We start from the raw sequence: 20,267 nt of genomic DNA, 5'->3' as shown, positions 1-20,267 counted from the left end.
TAGTCTTCCTTGGAAACACTCCCAAATTCCCTCTATGTAATGAACTGTATACAGATGAGTAAGGAGTGTTTATTTTGGAGATAGTAAAAATAAGACTCTTGTGTATAATTCCAAATATAGATATATATTCTTCTGGTAATTAGCTTCACCACTCTCTGTCATTGTTTTTGACAGTATTTACACTAAACTAGAGGTAGTAATAATGGGACATTCTAGTTCAATCCTACAACCATATCTGCCTACAATAAAATATTTGCTTTTAGTGACAGAAAGTATTTCAGAAGTGTTCATTAAAACAATATGATAACTGTGTATCCATTATTAATAACCCAAGATGGGGAATTACATGTTACATGACTCATGTAACCAATAGGGAAGCTGCCATTTCCATAATTATAAAGAATTCATATCACATCCATTTTACTATTCTGTATCATTTGACCCATTTATGGCTTCTTTTGAAAGAGTAAGATTTAAAAATTTATTAAGTTTTTCAAATGAAAAATCTGCCAGGTAATTTCTCCCTTCCATTGCTGGCAGTAGATGCTCTCCATCTAAGAGGCCAAGTGTTGGGTCCCACAGCCCTTTCCTCTGACTACAAACAGTCAGAGTTCAGGATGCTCTGAGTTATGCTGACCCCAAGCGAGAGCCTGGGCAGAGGATGCACGCCCTCCTCTGGGACACCTTCCGAGGGGTAAATTGTGAGAAGGGAGTTTGGGAGGGTGATGTTGGTTTGGCTACATCTGGAAAAAGTTAAGCTGTGGGGTAAAGGGTATCCACTCAGTGTCCTCTTCTCTCTGTTCACTGCTCCAGTCAAAGGTTCTGACCAGCCCACTTGGAGAAAAAGTTGAGCAAATGCTCTGCAGGGCTGGCTGAGTCATCTGTCCTGCAAGTTCCCTCAAAAGTTGCTGTAATCACTGCTGCTATGATTCTTATTATACTGTCTTCTAGAGTTCACTGTAGGCTTGAGGAAGAGGTGGTGGGATGCAGGCTGGGAGATAGGCGAGCAGAAATGGAAGGCTGAGAGAAGATGGACTTTTATCTTCCAAGTTTTCTTTCTGGTCCAGAAGAAGGAATCAGTAGATGATTTTTGGCCTGTTATTCTTTTCTTTCACCCCTACTCCAAATCTCATCTGCGGTTCAGTTTGGAGTATCTTATACTTAGGGTCAAGGAGATCCCCAGGTTACTATTACACCCGAGAACCTGGGGCAGCATTTCTCCTAATACACTGCAAATTAGTATCAAGAGACCAGCTCCATTCCCACATGATCCAATTGTGTCACCCTCTCTCTCTTTTTGGACGGACATGTGAACAGCAGTTGCTGAAGTGATTTTGATGAAATGTGACATTTGCAGGCTGTGGCCACCAACCAAAGAATCTGAGCCACTATATCCAACATTTTACAGGCTACAAAATATAAGCTGGCCAGCATTTACTGCTTGTACTAATAGCTTGTGCCAAGTTTCCTAAGCCTATGGAGCAGACCTCTTACTGCTGCTAATTTTACTATCAGCAGACAAAAGGGAAATAGGAAACAGTATGGAATGGCTCAATGAGAGCATTTGTGACAGACATATGAACTTGGATTATCTGAAGACAGGGTGACTTTTTTCTAAGACTAAAATGGACTCAATGTGTACAGAAATAAAATGGGAAAAAATGTAATGTAGAAAAAGTTATATGCAAAGAGTCTTCTCTGGCCTCTCAGAATGGCATTGATTTACATATTGAGGCAGTCACCAGGGAAATGTTAAAAACCCTCTGGGGGAAATTTCCAATGTGATGGATAGAACTTTAATATTAATATAGGATTCATCATGATAATGTAAGTCATAGATCTAAATCTCCCTTCATCAATTGCATAGTCCCTTTCCAGCCTATTATACAGGTAGCAAATGCTTTAAATAGTGTCATATAAGAGGCTTGAAGTCTGTCTTTATCTGTAGTTTCTGAAGTTCTATTCACAGGAATAGTGACCCACTGAGTCATCCATCTTTCACTATGTTATCTAGGCCATTTGCATTTCCCTCCTTTTTATTAATATTTAGTGTTCCTTAAAATATACTTACATTGTACTTTTTTCACAAATAGAAAAAGCATAATTCAACACATTATTTCATATACATGCAGTGAGCAGGAAGGGAAGATCTGATTCTTAATCTGTTGGTGGATAATTATACAAAGAAGAAAAGTGATTTCTGGGTTTCTATTTGACTTAGTTATTAGTGCATTATTACCAACCATATGCATGTATATTATTCATCTTACTCCGGGTTTCCTAGTTCTATAGCACTGACACCAAACAAACTGGTGGCAGGGCCTCTCCAGAATCCTGTAAGACGATGGTCTTTTTGGAATGAGAACTATTGCAGTGTTGATAGCAGTATAATAAATGCCAGTAATAATAAATGTTAAGATTCATCTGCAGCTTTTTTCAGCAGAGATTCAAATATTCATTAGTGGAACGTATAAACACCTTTTCTTATCTTAGTCCAAAATGCAAATGAAAATAAATCCATGAGAACAGACTGCAAATAAGACAAAATGTTTACACAGGCAAGTAGACCCTCAAGTTCTACAAGGAAGAGGGGTTTTCCTTAAGCCTGGAATCACTGCATTATGCCCTTGTCTTTTGTGCATTGATTCCCTCTACTCCAGTTCTCTGCTCTTAGAGTAACCGGCGTTGACACTTGGGGTGTCATTTCATGTATTTGGTTGGTATATATTTTGTTGTACAAAGGTTCTAAGAAGTCCTGCTGTAAAGAAAATTACTTAATGGGTTCAGTTCAGCTCAGTTCAGTCGCTCAGTCATGTCCGACTCTCTGCGACCTCATGAATCGCAGCACGCCAGGCCTCCCTGTCCATCACCATCTTCTGAAGTTCACTCAGACTCATGTCCATTGAGTCGGTGATGCTATCCAGCCATCTCATCCTCTGTTGTCCCCTTCTCCTCCTGCCCCCAATCCCTCCCAGCATCAGAGTCTTTTCCAATGAGTCAACTCTTCGCATGAGCATTCCTAACTTTCTTTTGACCCTGAAAACCTATTTTTTCAGATAAGATCTAGGAACATAGTGGGAAATACTAACCTAATGGAGGTATTCGTAAACTGGGGCTCCTTGATTTTTAAGCCTTGGTTTTCATTGGGAACTTTGAGATGAACTTCAATTTATCCTTTAAGTCTGACTTAGATGTCACTTCCTCTGTGAAGATTTCTCAACTTGCCCTAGGGTGGATATGTAGTTCTTTTTTTCTCAAGTCCATATCAGTGTTTAGATCATGAGCTAGTTTATTTATTTTTTATTTTTCTCTAATCTACAATTTTCTTTATTTTAAGGAGTGTGTTTTTATTCTCAGTGTCCTACAGAGCACCCGGCTCATTGTAAGAGTTCAACAAATAACTGCTGAAGGAGTGAATGAAAGCTTGGGAACTTAAGCAGAAGAATTACCTCTCTGGGCTGTTGATATATGATTAATGAATGAACCCTTCGGAGTTAAGTACTTTTTTCCATTATAGTGACTAATTCCCAGACGGATGATTAGATTGAGATTGACTCTGATGTGAAATGGTTAATCATTTGGCCTGCCAAAAATACAAGATTGACTGGTATTTAGTCTGTTTTTTCCCCTTGTATAGACATGAATCATATACTGTATATGAAAAATTCTAGCACCCGTTCATAGCAGAGATATTTTTCTTATCTATACTCACTAACAGTCCATAACTCAGAATTTTCCTTTCTTTAACTGCTAAAAGAATAAAAAAGACATTTATAGACCCTTTTACTTTTCACCAAAACCTAGCATTATAAAGAACTGCAAACTAGCCTGTATTATACTTTTAGCCCTTTTATTTACAATATTTAAAACATTTTTCTGATATACTTCTAATTTCAAGCATACAAATTTTATTGTGGCTTAGGCATATTTTCTTCCCTTCCTTCCTTCCTGCCTTTGTTCTTGCTTTATTTATTTTTTCTATCTTTGAAAAGATGGGCTAAAATGAATTAATAATCTCCCTCCTGGACTGTACCCTACTCTTGTTTTTCAGTCCCTCAGTTGTGTCTGACTCCTTATGACCCCATGGACTGTAGCCCACGAGGCTCGTCTGTTCATAGGATTTCTCAGGCAAGAATACTGGAGTGGGTTGCCATTCCCTTCTCCAGGGGATCCTCCTGATCCAGAAATTGAATCCTCATCTCCGGATGCTTTGCCACTGAGCCACCTGGGAAGCCCTCTACCCTACTCTAGTTCCATGCCGATGTTAATCCTTTGGTGTATCACTTAATGTATTTGTGCTGCATGCTAAGTCACTTCAGTCATATCTGACTCTTTGTGATCCTATGGATTGTAGCCCTCCAGGCTCCTCTGTCCATGGGATTCTCCAGGCAACACTACTGGAGTGGGTTGCCATGCCCTCCTCCAGGGGATCCTCCCAACCCAGGGATCAAACCTGTGTCTCATTATGTTTCCTGTCGTGGCGGGTGGGTTCTTTACCATTAGCACCACCTGGGAAGTCTTTTAGGTACTCAGTTCAGTTCAGTTCAGTCACTCAGTCGTGTCCGACTCTGCGACCCCATGAATCGCAGCACGCCAGGCCTCCCTGTCCATCACCAACTCCCGGAGTTCACCCAAACCCATGTCCGTCAAGTAGGTGATGCCATCCAGCCATCTCATCCTCTGTCGTCCCCTTCTCCTCCTGCCCCCAATCCCTCCCAGCATCAGGGTATTTTCCAATGAGTCAACTCTTCGCATGAAGTGGCCAAAGTATTGGAGTTTCAGCTTCAACATCAGTCCTTCCAATGAACACCCAGTACTGATCTCCTTTAGGATGGACTGGTTGGATCTTCTTGCAGTACAAAGGACTCTCAAGAGTCTTCTCCAACACCACAGTTCAAAAGCATCAATTCTTTGGTGCTCAGCCTTCTTCACAGTCCAACTCTCACATCCATACATGACCACAGGAAAAACCATAGCCTTGACTAGACGGACTTTTGTTGGCAAAGTAATGTCTCTGCTTTTGAATATGCTTTCTAGGTTAGTTATAACTTTCTTTCCAAGGAGTAAGCGTCTTTTAATTTCATGGCTGCAGTCACCATCTGCAGTGATTTTGGATCCCCCAAAAATAAAGTCTGCCACTGTTTCCACTGTTTCCCCATCTATTTGCCATGAAGTGATGGGACCAGATGCCATGATCTTAGTTTTCTGAATGTTGAGCTTTAAGCCAACTTTTTCACTCTCCTCCTTCACTTTCATCAAGAGGCTTTTTAGTTCCTCTTCACTTTCTGCCGTAAGGGTGGTGTCATCTGCATATCTGAGGTTATTGATATTTCTCCTGGAAATCTTGATTCCAGCTTATGCTTATTAGGTTGCCATAAATTTTGGAGGATGTAAGGACCCAAAAGGCTACATTTAAAACACTCTTTTCCACATTACCCTGTCCTCTTTTGAAGCTGTTTCACAAAGCCCTAACCTTACTAAGGACATTAAAAGGAATTAATATGCCAGGAAACTTAATTATGTTTCTGTCATAGAGAATAGGCTGGCAAATTAGCTGGGGTTAAGCTGCTCATTGTGAAGTGTTGTCAGAATGTAAAAAAGAGGCAGCATACCTGATTGGAAGAGGAAGAGGAAAAATACAGTTAAGCCAGAAAGGTTGTTAGACCAGGGTCAGGCATACCTGCTCTCTCCCCACCTCCCCACGTACTGTTTTGAGCAACGAAGGCTCCTTTGCAGCTAAGTGACATTCATTGGTACTGTTGGCACCATGAGGAAGCCTAAAACAAAAAGAGAAGGGATGACAGCAGTTGGGGAGGGGAGGGAGGAGGGAGAAAGGGACAGAGGAAGAGAGGAGGGAGACCATATGATGTAATGGGAAAAGCAGTCAGTTTAGCAAACTCGTTTCCAGTTTCCATGTAGCCTTGGGCAAGTTGGCTAGTTCAGAGTTTCTTCTTCAGGTGAAAAGTTTGTGGATTGCCAATGATCTCAAAGGGCTCTCTACCTCTAAAAGTAGGCAGCAAGTCTACGTTGATGACATGAGATAAAGAATTTAAGAGAGCTGGAGAGAAGAAAAAGGTATGTGTACATGGGGTTGTTACAGTCACCCAATTCAGGTGCCCCTGAATTTGCTCAGGAGCAATTCCTGCTGTCTCACATCTGGGGGGACAACTGATTAGACCTAGAAGTTTCTGTTCATTAGGTAGAGTGGAGATGAATATCTGGCTAATAAAGAAAAGAGCTGTTTTATATATAACCTCGACCAGGAAGCCAAAAGATGGTGGGCTATAGATAGAGTCCTAGTTTACCAGTTAAAAGCTGGCACCTGCTTTTTTATCCCAGGAAACCAAGCATGGAAATGGTGATTGGATCTTCAAATGCTCCTCTTTAGATGGGGTGCTTTCAACGGGCACAGACTCCTTGGCTAAGGACCAAGGGTTCCTGGGAACCAGTCTTCTGTAGCAGGGTTTACACTCAAGACTGCTTGAAAGCCAAACAAAGAGAATGAGTTTCACATTCTCACACAAATGCTCTGATGTCTGAATTCCAAAGGCAGTTCAGAAACAGAGCTCAGACTTGGACCCTTGACCATCAGAGTTCTCCCTGTAGTCCATTTCAGGGTAAGCCTGGGGACAGTCAGCTGTGGAATGTGAGAGGAGTAGAGTAAATTTCCAGGGCTGTAGGCTGTTAGTTGATTCCCCAGAAAGCACTCCTGTGAAGCCATTCTTATTTTTACATATGGCATATCTGAAAAAGGGATTATTCGGCTATTGCAGCATTTTTTGTTTTATGTGCCTCCGAAGGCAAGATATGTTTTGTCCTCCATCAAGTCTTAAAAAATATTTATCCTGGCATCTTCCCATTTTTCTCTCCACATGGAAACTCTTGATATTTTAAGACTAGTTGTGAAATCATTCCTAGGTATGCACATTACATTGAGATCTTAGAAAAACTTTGAAAGAAAATGAATAAAAAAAAGAAAGATATTTCTTGTATGTAGCAGACATTACAAACTATTCTTTTGTTGGGCTTTCCTTGATTAGCAAGATGTAATAAAATGACGTATATTCTCACTCTGTGGCAGGTATGCTTTATCTAGTGGAACAGAATATTGAAACAGCATGGAAGATAAGAAAAAAAAATGAGAATTTGAAAAAATATCCTCATGATAGCATCATGAAAGCAGTGCTATCTTCTGGTTAAATAAGGCATGAATAATAATTTTGGGTTAGGTATGTTCTTCAATTATGCATTTGATTTTGGTAATAAAAGACTCATGTTTTTCAATAATGTTTGGAATTTAAATATACTGTTCCTTTTTCCTAGTCTTCAGGAGAGCACTTACCAATGCAAAAGTTACCTCTTACCCATTCTTGTCCATTAAAAATTAAATGCTTTTACAGTAAATTATTAAAAGTGCTAGGTTGGCTGCAAATCATCAAAGGTACCATAAACCATTATGCAAGCAAGCAAGCGAGAAGTCTGATTAAATCTAAGGGATCAGAAGGCATATACATCCCTCGATATCCATCGCAAATTCTAAACTACAAAAGCAACCATAAAATGCTACATTAAATTACTTTAAAAAACTCTTCCAGGATTTTCAATATTCAACAGCAACGTGCTTTTCAATAAAGTATGAACTAGGAACTTCTACTGCAAAGTGCAGATAGACCACTATTTAAAGGTTATTTCCTCTTTCTTTAAACCTGCAGCAAAATTAGCCTCATTTTTCCAACTGATATCACTCACTTAATGGAATTGAGGCATTCTAGCAGAGTTTGCTGAAAAGCTAGTTATCAGTTAGGTACTGTTTTCCCACAAAGTATCTTTACTATCATTTAATTACACTGAAAAAGGAAATGATGGGCCCTGAATGTTGCAAAATCATGTTGAAAATGTTAGAAGTATTTAAGATATGTTTAAAGAAAAAAAATAATTCATGGCTTTTGTTTAAATTAGGTGAAAGTGAAAGTCAGTCGTGTCCAACTCTTTGCTACCCCATGGACTATATACAGTCCATGGAATTCTCCAGGCCAGAATACTGGAGTGGGTAGCTGTTCCCTTCTCCAGGAGATCTTCCCAATCCAGGGATCGAACCCAGGTCTCCTGCATTGCAGGTGGATTCTTTACCAACTGAGCCACCAGGGAAGCCCAAGAATACTGGAGTGGGTAGCCTATCCCTTCACCAGTGATCTTCCTGACCCAGGAGTCGAACTGGGGTCTCCTGCACTGTAGGCAGATTCTTTACCAGCTGAGCTACAGGGAAGCCCAATTTTAGGTAATATGCATCATATATGAAATAGCCAGCATAGTGCTTGGCACCTAGGAGATACTCAATAAATGGAGACTTTTCTTGTTGTTAACCCCATTTTTTATTAGAAAAATTCAGGCTTCACCAAGGCTAACTTGTCCAGTGTCACCCAGATGGGGTGAGCCGTTTGATTCAGGACACTGTGCTCTTCAATCTATGTCCCACCAAGTGCTAAAACCTGCCATGCAGACAGTCACTTAGCTACCTATAGATGCACAAAATGTCTACTGAACCAATTCCCTGACAAATAAAAAGAGAATATATAAAAGAAAGAAAAATATAAACATGGAGGTAAATTTTTGTCAAATTGCAATAATTGTGGGCAAGAGCAAAAGCAGCCCAAGCAGCCTATATCAGGTTATAGAAAGGGTCTACTCTAAAAAGAGTAGACCCTCTTTACTCCAGTATTCTTGGGCTTTCCTGGTGGCTCAGACAGTAAAGAAGCTTCTGCAACGTGGGAGACCTAGGTTCAATCCCTGGGTTGGGAGGATCCCCTGGAGACGGTAATAGCAACCCACTCCAGTATCCTGGCCTGGAGAATTCCATGGACAGAGCTGTCTGGTGGGCTACAATCCATGGGGTTGAAAAAAGTTGGACACGACTAAGCGACTTTCACTTCACTTCACTTCGCTACTGTTCACATCTGCCAAATGGGGTGAGGATAGACATTTCTGCAGCTTAGCTGGGCTGGGTTTGGGTGGCTAACAAATAGGAATGAATAAGTGAAAAGCAGACACTTGATGGTCAAACAAGTGTCAACTGATTTCATCTCTTTAAAGTGGTTCTCCAATTTTAATGTGAACCAGAATAACCTAGAAGGATTTTTAACCAATGCAGCTCAGCAGCTTCAGAGTTTCTGCTTCAGAAAATGGGGTAGGGCCCAAGATTGTGCATTTCTAAGCAGCTAGTGGCAGATGCTGCTGGAGCTGCTCGTCCAGGAACCCCACTTTGAGAACTACCAATTTAGGTTGTCTGATTTAACTATCACCACAGCCTTGTAATGTAGGTGTTATTGGCCCCATTTTATAGATGAAATAATGGATGAGTTTGGGAAGCATGTCAGAAGAATGGTTTGGATCCTGGTTAAAGGGAAGTTGAGAAACTGCCTTCAAAGAAAATTCAGAATTTCTGAATCACTCTACTGGTGACAGAAAGGCAAGACTACCACTGTTCATCTCTATCCTCCCACCACCCTCCAGACACAAAGATGTTACTAGAATGAGATAAAAACCCACTGATACATACTCAGCACTGCATGGCCCCAGAGACAACAATGAAAACTGAAACCATTCTTTCAGGAGATCCTTGAACATTCTAGATGGAGAAACTGAGTCACAGAAAGGTTTAATGACTTGTTTGCTTTGACAGGGTATGAATGGGCTTCTGTGCTGGCTCAGATGGTAAAGAATGTGCCTGCAATGTGGGAGACCTGGGTTCGATCCCTGAGTTGGGAAGATCCCCTGGAGGAGGGCATGGCAACCCACTCCAGTATTCTTGCCTGGAGAATCCTCATGGACAGAGGAACCTGGAGAGTTACAGTCCATGGGCTCGCAAAGAGTCTGACACGACTGAGCAATAAAGCACATGGTGTATGAGTGGCAGCACTGAGATATCAGATGTCCTGACACCCAATCAAGGTTTAATTATAAGAGGAAAAATGTGGAGCTTCTATTTGCCATCTTGATTGCCATTTGCATGAGCACCATTCAAAGAAGTGACTGAATGCAGAGGCAGCCTCTGAGGTGAGATAGGTACTAGAACAGAAAGCAGAATTAATTTACTTATTGTGTATTTATTGAGTATCCTTTACATACTAAGCACTACTCTGGGTGCTGGGGATAAAATGGTAAATTGTGTGGACAAAATCCTTGTTTTTGCCTTCTAAAAGCAGTAAGATAATCAACAAAGTGAATAAAGGCAGAAGAAAATTCAAACCAGATAATGTTGGAGAAATGACCACAGACTTAGAAATTTATAAATTTGGTTTGATGGTTTACTAAAGATTCAGAAAGAAATGCAAGGGCTTGACTATCAGCCAGAGATTGGAACTTTCACACCCGATTTCTCAACATTTCAAATTTATGGGTTCTTTTAAATCTGTGATTTAAAAATACCCCTGCTAGACTTCTCCAGAAATTATTTCAGGATCCTAAGAGGAGGGATGCTCTTGTACTACATGTAAATAAACTATAAAAAGTTAATGATATACTCTTGAAAAGTTATGCAGGAATACATTTGAAAGTAGGGAAAATAATAGTCTGTGAAAGCATGTGTAGAACTAAACAAAGTTTCAAATAATAAGAATAAAAGATTCAAATAGGCATTTCAAAGTCAAGGGCAACAATCACAGTAATAATTGATTCAAGTTAGAGTCACCAATGGGCAGTTCAGCAAGTGGTGGTTCCTCTCTTCCCAACTTTGACGTGAATGTCATAATAGTAGCTTGAAGTCAGCCATGTTATCGTTTTGTTGCTAAGTTATGTCCGACTCTTTGCGACTATATGGACTGTACCCCTCCAGGCTCCTCTGTCAGTGGGATTCTCCAGGCAAGAATACTGGAGTGGGTTGCCATTTCCTTCTCTAGAAGTCAGCCATGGTGGGAGTATTTAAACCAGGAAATTAGTAAATGAATGCTACAATGCAGACCTTTATAATTATTACTTTTCTCCAGAGGGAAAATGCCTCCATAGGCCTGTCCTGCCTCTCTACACATCTTGCTGAATATTCCAAGAACGTAATGTTCTGACCTCTCTTAACCTAGGCTATTTCTTAGAGTTGTATCTGCAGTGAACAGCTTTGAAGGATGAGGTAATATCTCCCTCTGGGACAAAAGAGTAAGCTTGCTTGCCACTTGCTGTAAAATTGGTTAATTCTTAAAGATAAGTATTTCTCTCCCATAATGCAACTTTCTTCATTATTTGGACACTATTTGAAGTGGGGAAGCAAAGCTAAAGTGGCCTAGTGGGTGGGGCTCCTGGGTCAGTCCAGTGAATTGTTGCCGTGGTTTCCACTGCTGGATGCCTCCTGGGTAATGATGCTTCATATACATGAATTGTGACTTCATATGGGATCCTATCTGGGGCCTTCACGTTGCTTTCATAGGACTTGGGGGCAGTAGGAACCAATGTAAGCATGCTAATACTCGTCATGCTTGCTGTGCTGTGAGTAATCAAGTCTGTGGTCTCACCTAAATTTACCAAGTTCTCTGATGCTTCAGCGAAGTTGGAAGTTGATGGTGTCCACTAGGTGGCAGCAGTCATCCAACCCCAAAGAGTTCTTGAAGACCAACTTCTGCACAATGGACTAAATCACCTTTGCCTTGGACAACACTCTTAAGGACCCCTACTGACTCTAGGGTGGTTTACCAATGGCTTGCCAGTTTGTCTGCCACTTGGAAGACTAAGACTGGTAGATTAAAGATATTCCTCTTTGTGTCATGAACTGGGTAAACATATCATGTCTGCCCGTCAGACTTCACTTGAGCTACATAAAGGTAAAGGTCCGTTTTCTGCTCAGAAGAACTAGAATTAGGCTATGATCAAGACTGCCACCATTCCATCTGGTTCCATCATTGTGCTGGGCGTGGCAGCACATCCACCAGCACAGGCTGGGCACACTGAAGGATGCTTCTTGTGGATGCAGAGTCTTTCACTGCATCCCAGACGTGTGACTCCTGCTAAAATTTGGCCTATTTGTTCAGTGGTGAAGGAGGCCACATTACATGCAACATTACCTCTTGTTTCTGGCAGATTGACTCCACTGAATTTTCATCCCGTTTAGGGACTACTGATATTGCCTCTCTGCTTTCACAGTTTGTCAGGGTATGGTACTACTATTCCAGTCCAAATAGCCAACTCTAGCCACATCACTGTGGCCTTTACAGCTAAACTGTGTCATCTGTTAGGCTTTCTGGATCTTTTGCAAAGACCATCTAACAATGGCCTAATAGTCAAATAATTTAATGGACATTCCATATTCTCTGTCATCTGCAGTATTGTTGAGTGCTGGAATGGCAATCTTAAAAATCAACTAAGAAAAGTTTATGATTCTTTGTCCCTTACCTTTTCTTGGTCCACACACTTTAGTAAGGCAATTTGGTCACTTAACGTGGCTGTTTCAAGAAGGATTTATTCCTCTTGGTCACTCCTGGTTAGTGATCGGGACAAAAGGCGTAGAGAGTTATATAGAGCTATTTTGAAAATATGGGATTCCATCCTGGCTTTTCCTGGGTATGTTATGTCTTTGTTTTCTCTAACAGAGAAAAGAATAGTAACCACTGTGGCAAAATCTAGCCCCTTTAACCAAGTAATCAAAATTAACATAATCAGAAATGGGATAAATGGAAATTGTGTGTTACCGGAAAAGATGCAATGAGAAGAACACAGTATCTGTGAGATTCCTGTCAAATAGATATAGCTTGATTCTAATCTTGAGAAAATATAAGACCAACCTGAATTTAGAGACTTACTGCATAAGATCACTGACCTATATTCTTCCAGATGTCAAGGTCAGGAAAAACAAAGATAGACTGAAGAATTCTTCCAGACTAAAGGAGATTAAAGGAGATTTATGATCTCAGGTTGGATCCTTGAGTAGTACAAATTCTTTTTTGCCTTTTGCTATAAAATGTTAGGACAATTGATGAAAATTAAACGATATTTGTAGGATGCATGAGATCTGGGTATCAATGTTACTTTTATAGATTTTAATAACTATACTGTGGTTATGAGAGAGCATGTTCTTGATTTTTTGATGGAAATACGTATGTATTTATTAACTTTCCCACACAGTGTTCATGGGGAAACATATATTTACATACACAGCATAATAAATACATGTTGAAAAGCATTAACATTTCATGGAAAACGTTTTTAAAAAAATGAGGAATCATTTCAGACAAGATAAAATATCCACTGAAAAAAGATTTAGACACAATTTAAGAAGAAAGGAGGGAGGTCACAGTCTTCCTGGTCATCCTTCAGGGGAGTAGGACTTCAAGGGGGCAAAACATTAAGGATATTTTTATTCATTGGTTTTTAACTTTTAGAATATTAGATATATGTTTGTTTTCATTACGAATAGGCTGATTTTGTCATCAGCTGTGGAAAGGAGGTTGTTAAAAGTTTTAATTGGGATGATCAAGCAAAGTCTCTTTGGCCAAAGCTGTGAAGGATAAAGAGATAGCCCTGCAAAGATCTGGGGGCAGTGGGGAACTAAGACAGCCAAGGGCCCTGCTGAGCAAGATCTTAGTATGCTCAAGACTCTATAAGAAGACCACTGCCATTGGGAGACCTACATGCTATTCCTAATTCTAATAGCTTGACTTTGAGCGAGTCTTCTTACCCAATTGTGATGTCACATTCCACGTCTCTTGTGCAGTCCCAGTTGTCAGCATATTATAGCGCCTGATAAATATATATTGACTCAATGAGTGGATGAAGAAATTGATCTGAAAGATGAGAGCAAGACTGGATAATCTCTAAAGACTTTTATGGGTTTAAAGTTATATGACTCATTTAGTATTTATTGAATGTTTGCAGAATGCATGCCAGGGTGTGAAATGTTTTAAGCTGGAGGAGGATGGCATGAATGAGGCTTGGGGTTTCTGCTTTTGCCACATTTAAAATCCAGTGAAACAGGCTTCCAGGAAAAAGTGATGCAAAATCTGGCACTAAAATAAATTTAACGTAGAGTCAGATCTCTTCTCCTCTGCTTTTATTAACTATATTTGCTCTCTTGGTATAAGTTATTTTGGTCCACAATACTAGATTTGAAGAGGGGTACAGGAAGATTCAAAGCAAAATGTGCTTCTGTCTTGGTGAGGAAATAAAATTCTCCATTTTTTTAGCACAGGCAAATTCCAGTAGCAGGCTTAGTGAGTGCAGGAAAAGATGATCTTTGCAGTGGGAGAGTATTTAGTTCTTTTCTCACAGGGTCTGCAAAATGCTAATAATAATAATCACCTATAGAAGGCTATTGTGTTCCCTGACACTGGGCTTGGCTTATGTCTATTATAATTCCTCAACCATGTTGCAAGACAGATACTCCTTTCCTCCTCCTCTGTTTTATTATTATTTAGAAATTTTCTTTAAAAATTAAAGGCCTTAGGATTCTTGCCCAAGGATCATAGGCAGTGAGAAGCAGATCTAGGATTCAAATCCAAATTTTTCTGATGCCGCTACTGAGACCCTTTCCACCACACAGTGCTTTCTAGGTCATTTCAAATATTGCTTCTGGTTCTGGCCCCTTAACACTCAATGCATCTGTTGTTTTTAGAATAGGGCTTCTGTAGTTGGCCTTCATAAGCAATTATGAGCCTGTGCTAGGTGCTGGAAAGTGGGTTGACTCAAAGTGTGATGTAATCTCAGATGAATTGTTTACTCCCATTACAGACAGCACTTCAGTCCTACGAGTACAGAGCACAGAGTTGTATTGCTTAGAGTGAAAGCTAAGCTGTCCTAAGAAAGTGAAGTGAAAGTTGCTCAGTTGTGTCCAACTCTTTGCGACCCCATGGACTAAATAGTCCATGGAATACTCCAGCCCAGAATACTGGAGTGGGTAGCCATTCTCTTCTCCAGGGGATCTTCCCAACCCAGGGATTGAACCCTGGTCTCCTGGATTGCGGGTGGATTCTTTACCGGCTGAGCCACAAGGGAAGCCCGTCTTCAGAAAGAGGCCCTACTAAACAGTGGCTTATGGAACAAAGATTTTTTGATGTGGGTGATTTTTAGTCTTTTTAAATTTGTTACAATATTGTTTCTGTTTTGTGTTTTGGTTTTTTGGCCCCACAGCATGTGGGATCTTAATTCCTCAATCAGAGATCAGATCTACACTTCCTGCTTTGGAGGACAAAGTCTTAACCACTTAAGGGAAGTCCCAAGATTTTTTCTTTCCTCATTCACAAACCAGTCCAGGATGGATGAGTGGGTCCATTTGCTTTGTGCAGTCATTCAGGCTTCCTCCTATCTTGTTTCTCCCCACCCCTTAGGGCACTGTTTCGTTCTACATAGCTGAATGGAATTTGCAGATAAATCCCCGTCCCAGCTCATCAGAAATGGTAAGAAAGTGTACAGCACATGTAAGGCCTAGCTCTGGAAGTGACACACATCACTTCCAACTTGTATTCTTATGGGGAGACCTCAGTCATGTTACTGTGCTTAGTTGCTCAGGACAGAATTCTGGGGGTGGGGAGCTGGCTCTACACTCAGCTAAAACTCTATTACTGGGGAAGAAGAGTGGGATCGATTTTGGTGGGCAGCTATAAATCTTTGCTGTGAGTACCCTGTGTAAATCTCTATCATAATATTTGTAGCATAGCTTTATTTATCTTCTTGCACTAGCCTGTGAGCTCCTTAAGAACCAAGGCCTGTGCTTTCACTTCTGAATCCCCAGTATTTAGTTCACTGCCCCTCTTATATGAAGCACTAGTTTTATTTCTATTGAAGAATGAATGAGGCAAGTGGAGTGTATAGGTTTGGGGGAGCAGAACAAGGGAAAGATGAGCAATACTTTCATTACCTAATTCAGAAAGCAAACCTGGCTTATCTAGGGCACTGCACTCCAAGTTATAAAAGCTTTGCTATGAAAAGAATGAACTATTTCAGTCCGAAAATAAGGTGAAATTCAAATGTGATGTTTTACAGCTCAACTCAAAAGAAACAATTGCCTGATTGTGACCAGGTGACCTCATTTCTCTCCTCAGTCATCAGCAAGGGGAGAATATAAAACAGGTGGACCTGTGAGTTTACACAATTTTTAAACAGAGGTAAGGGATGTAAACGTAGTTTTGAAGCACACAGAAGGAGGTTCTTATATAAAACCTGATTTCCCAGTTAGAGTGACATCAGAGCAGGGACCAGGCACCTCTGTTCTTCTGCAGACCCCGCCCTCCAATCCCTCTAGAAGGACAGTTTCCAGCTGGCCTAAGTCAGCAGAAACAAGCAGGGCTGCCCACACTGGCCTCCTGGAGTCAGCAACAGATGGTGGATGGGCAAAGTAAACTAATGGAGCCACCAGATGCTCTCAGATTTGGTTTGCAAACTCACTAGGCTGGTTACCATGACCATTGTTGCTACTGCGCATCATATTTATTTGACAGCATTGTCCAGCGCTCACATTTCTCTCTCAGGCACAGGCTAAAGAACGTGTGCATTGCATTTCAATTAGCACTTTTCAGAATGCAAGGGAGTTCTGAGGCTGAGGACACTAGTATGCAATTCACGCACAAAGGCTATCCACAGAGCCCATTTCAATGCTCTGATGTAGCTGAAAGGTCAACAGCTTGAGCTCAGCTTTTTGAAATATAGGTTTAGAAAAGTTCCTTGAACACGTTACAACATGCCCTGTTGGCATTCTTGTCCATATATTTGGAAGAATCAGTCATGACTTTAAGATCTCTTTCCATCCTTCCCATCTCTTTCCATAGTCCTAGTGAGAACCTAGCTTAGTATGGAACAGACTATATGACAGTTTAACAACTCATCCATCTCCCCCATTTGGAATACGTATTTTTCCACATGAAAGGCTTTCGGCAGTGAGTTGGCAGCCAAACGTCAACATGGCATCAAATTCTAGAGAGAACCCTAGTTTTCTTGGATAAGGGTCAGCAAAACAGGGTCTGGGTTCTGTTCATTCAGCATCTGGGTGTATGATGTCACTCCTGCAAGATATTTTTAACATGAAAAGAGATGCTTTCTAGGAAGAACTCTGTAGAGGATAGTTTGGTCAAAGGCACAGAGGTGAGGAGAATGGTGAAAGCAAGGTATTGGGCCAGGTAACATGGGCTTGTTACTGATCCTTTCGAATCGGGTCTCAACAAAGATTCAGGCCTCCCTGGTGGCTCAGCAGTAAAGAATCCACCTGCAATGAAGGAGACACAGGAGATGCAGGTTTGATCCCTGGGTCAGGAAGATCCCCTGGAGAAGGAAATGGCAACCCACTCCAGGATTCTTGCCTGGAAAATTCCATGAACAGAGGCGTTGTTACGAGTCAGACATGACTGAGCATGCGTGCATGCAACAAGGGTTCTCCTGCCTGTTGTTCTTTGAGCCAGTAGAATAAGAGATCGAGTTTGGTTCAGGAGCAAAGTGAAGTTTTATGCTTTGAGAAATGGAGAGGGGCCAGCTTGGGCTCTAGAGCACCCACCCTCCCGGCCGGGCCATGGGCGGGGCTGCTTTTCAGGGTTTCCGCAGGGCTCTTCAAGGAGGGGGTAGATCTCTCCTGGGGCAGGTGCAGCTGGGCTGCTCAGGCTTCAGATCTCAGTGCCGGGCGCAGCCCCACTGCACGAGGGGCACTGCTGCCATCCTGAATCTCGTCCTTTTATACGTGATGGTTCTGCACATGGTCCCCAAGCTGAGGTGTCAGCATGACTGTTCTACACTTGGAGCTCTGGTCTGAAGGGCTAGATGTGAGGCCTCTTCCCCAGGCGCCCAGTGAGCAAGTGAAATTAGATGAAGCACAAAGGAAAAGAAAAACAAGGTTAGATTTTAGTTTATTACCCAGATTCTATTTTTATTTCCTAGAAACTGTTAATGGGCTTTGCGGGTGACAGGCACATCCTGAAGGACTATGAAACTGTCTCAAAGCCATCTTTGGGGGCATTTGGAAACTGACTTTAAGGCAGTGTGGTGTGCTGGATGGAGAGTCAGAAAATCCAGTTGTCTCCATTCGGAACTCTTGTCGCTTCTGTGGAGCGGTTTCCCTTTCATAAAATCAGGGTGTGGGACTCCCTGGGTGACTCTCAGTAGGCCACATCCACCTGGTGTAGCAGGTCTGAAGTTGAGCAAAGAGAAGGACAGAGCATGCCTGGTGATTCTGATGCAGGGGGCTGGTGACTACCCTTAGAGAAATAACCAAAAGGTGAAGTGATAACCAAAAGATGAGTAAGATGAAAGAAGGGCATTTAGTGTAATCCTTGAGTGGTATTTAGGTCTTCCCTCACCTGTGAGTGTTTTGTGCACCACGTATTATTGCTCCTGGGAGTAAGCAATGCTGGCTAGATCTGGAGGCAACAGGTGGGCATTTTATTATATTTATATCTGCTGTGAAAGAGAGGTTTTGTCACCATGGTCCTATACCAAGTCCTTGGATTGGGAGGGTTATGGAGAGCTCTTTCTGCATTTCTTCAACAAAGATGCAGCTTCATAACTGTCACACTTTTTGCCTCTGAGGTAGATCAGGAAGTAGGTAGGGGGCTTCTTGGTGTGACTGGAGAGAGCAGAAGCTAGAGAGTAAACAGGGAAAGTGAATGGGAGTCCCGTCCTTCAGAACCTCCATTAGGGAATGGAAAGAGCTGGCAACGTTGAGTTATGGGGCCGTAATTCCATCTTAGGATTCTGGCAATGGCATAAGCCACCTGAGTTCTTTCTTGTTAGCTTATGAACATTTCACCGTACCCTACTGGCTTGCTTTGGAAGATTAATAGCTGTGTAAATTACAGTTGTTTTAAAATACATGCATTTCACCTCAACATGAGACTTTTCTGTGGGTATGGAAGTGCCCTCAACTTACGTCTCCCTGGGTGACATGCCCTGTTCTGTGCACTAACGCAGTTTTATAAAATAAAAAGGGTCTTGCGCTGATGCAAACTTCACAAAAGGCCATGAGCCTTGAGTCAGAACAATCTAAGCTGGAAAAGAGCAAACGAAAAAACACGAAGGAGAGAAAGAGAGGAGTGTGGGGGAAACCCAGGAGAGAAGTGTGGCTAGAGTAGAGAACTTGAGAGGGTGTGTGTGTGAGAGAGTGTGTGTGTGTGTGTGTGTGAGAGAGAGAGAGAAAGAGAGAGAGAGATTCTGAATGTACAAGGTACAGACAATGAAGGCAATATGCCTTTGAAGGTATATTTGAAGAAATGTAATTTAAAAAATTTCTGTGTAGAAAATGGGTGGAAATAGGATGGAAATGATACTCCAGATGGATTGGTTGCTCAGGATGGCCTCGTGGGTGGCAGGCTGATTGGAACAGGTCCGTGAGGGGAACAAGGAGCTTTATCTTGAGGCTGCCTTTACATGGTGAACATTGCTTTTGTTTACTTAGATTGTGTGTTTGGGGTGGCTTGCTGAGGAGCGGGTGGACTTGACGGGTACGTGACCTTCTGCTTTTCTGTGCCAAAGGCAGAGAAACCCCCTTTATCTTCCTGCCTCCTGCTTCTCTATTACGTTGTGCTTCTGTCCAGGTTTCTTGGTTTTCATACACATACGTTACATCCATATCATACTCCAAGGATAAGGCTGAGGCCAGAGAAATCCATGTCTCCCAGTTTCCTGCTCAGTGTCTGTTAAGCTCTTGATGACATGGTATTACTCTTTGGGGTGACAGTTATTTAATGATTTATTGAAATTGTCTGAATTCCTTAAACCAGAGTTCAGATCCTCTCCCTAGGCAGAGGGTCTGCAGCGGTTTTAGCTCTCATGCCTGGGCTGGTAAATAATATTGTGGATGGCTCTGGAATGCAAGGGGAGGGAAGAAGACAAAAGGAAGGAGTAAGAGAAGAAAAGGGGAACAGAACAGAGGGGAGAGAAGCAATGAAAAGCAGCTCAAGGACAGGATGGTGGTGAAGGGACCAGTTGCTCCCAATACCCTCTCACTGACCTAGAAGGGAAGAGGAAGGCGTCCTGGGAGGTGAGCGCAGCCTCTCACTTTCACCACGAGGGGGCAGACTCGTCTTACAGGAAAGAGCAACAAGGTGGGAAGGCCTCGGAGTAAATACGATTCTCTGCTACAGAGGATTCAGTGTTGACCTCATCCTTCACTCCCTGCCGCCCCTTCACGTCCCCCAACAACTTAGAGCCCTATCTCTGAACTCAATGCCTGGGTAGATTAAAGCAAAAAAAAAAAAAAAAAGAGAGAGAGCCAACTTTGCTCAAACTCAGATTCTCACTTAATGTAGTGTACAGAATTATAATTAAACAGATATCACCTATAACAAAATACTTTGTGACAACATCTCACCTTATTA

General features: G+C 41.7%; 1 long non-coding RNA gene across 1 annotated transcript in view; it reads left to right on the top strand.

The window, feature by feature from the left end:
* The window catches only part of LOC133246244 (uncharacterized), a 34,551-nt gene extending 30,243 nt beyond the window's left edge, over positions 1 to 4,308 (top strand). The window contains exon 4 of the long non-coding RNA XR_009735976.1: positions 3,358 to 4,308. This is a non-coding gene — a long non-coding RNA (uncharacterized LOC133246244). The remainder of the gene's footprint in view (positions 1 to 3,357) is intronic.
* Positions 4,309 to 20,267: the final 15,959 nt, after the last annotated feature.

Source organism: Bos javanicus, chromosome 4, assembly GCF_032452875.1.
Source record: "Bos javanicus breed banteng chromosome 4, ARS-OSU_banteng_1.0, whole genome shotgun sequence".
NCBI lineage: Eukaryota > Metazoa > Chordata > Mammalia > Artiodactyla > Bovidae > Bos > Bos javanicus.
The sequence above is the reverse complement of the archived record's forward strand: the minus strand, read 5'-3'. Positions and strand labels throughout refer to the sequence as shown.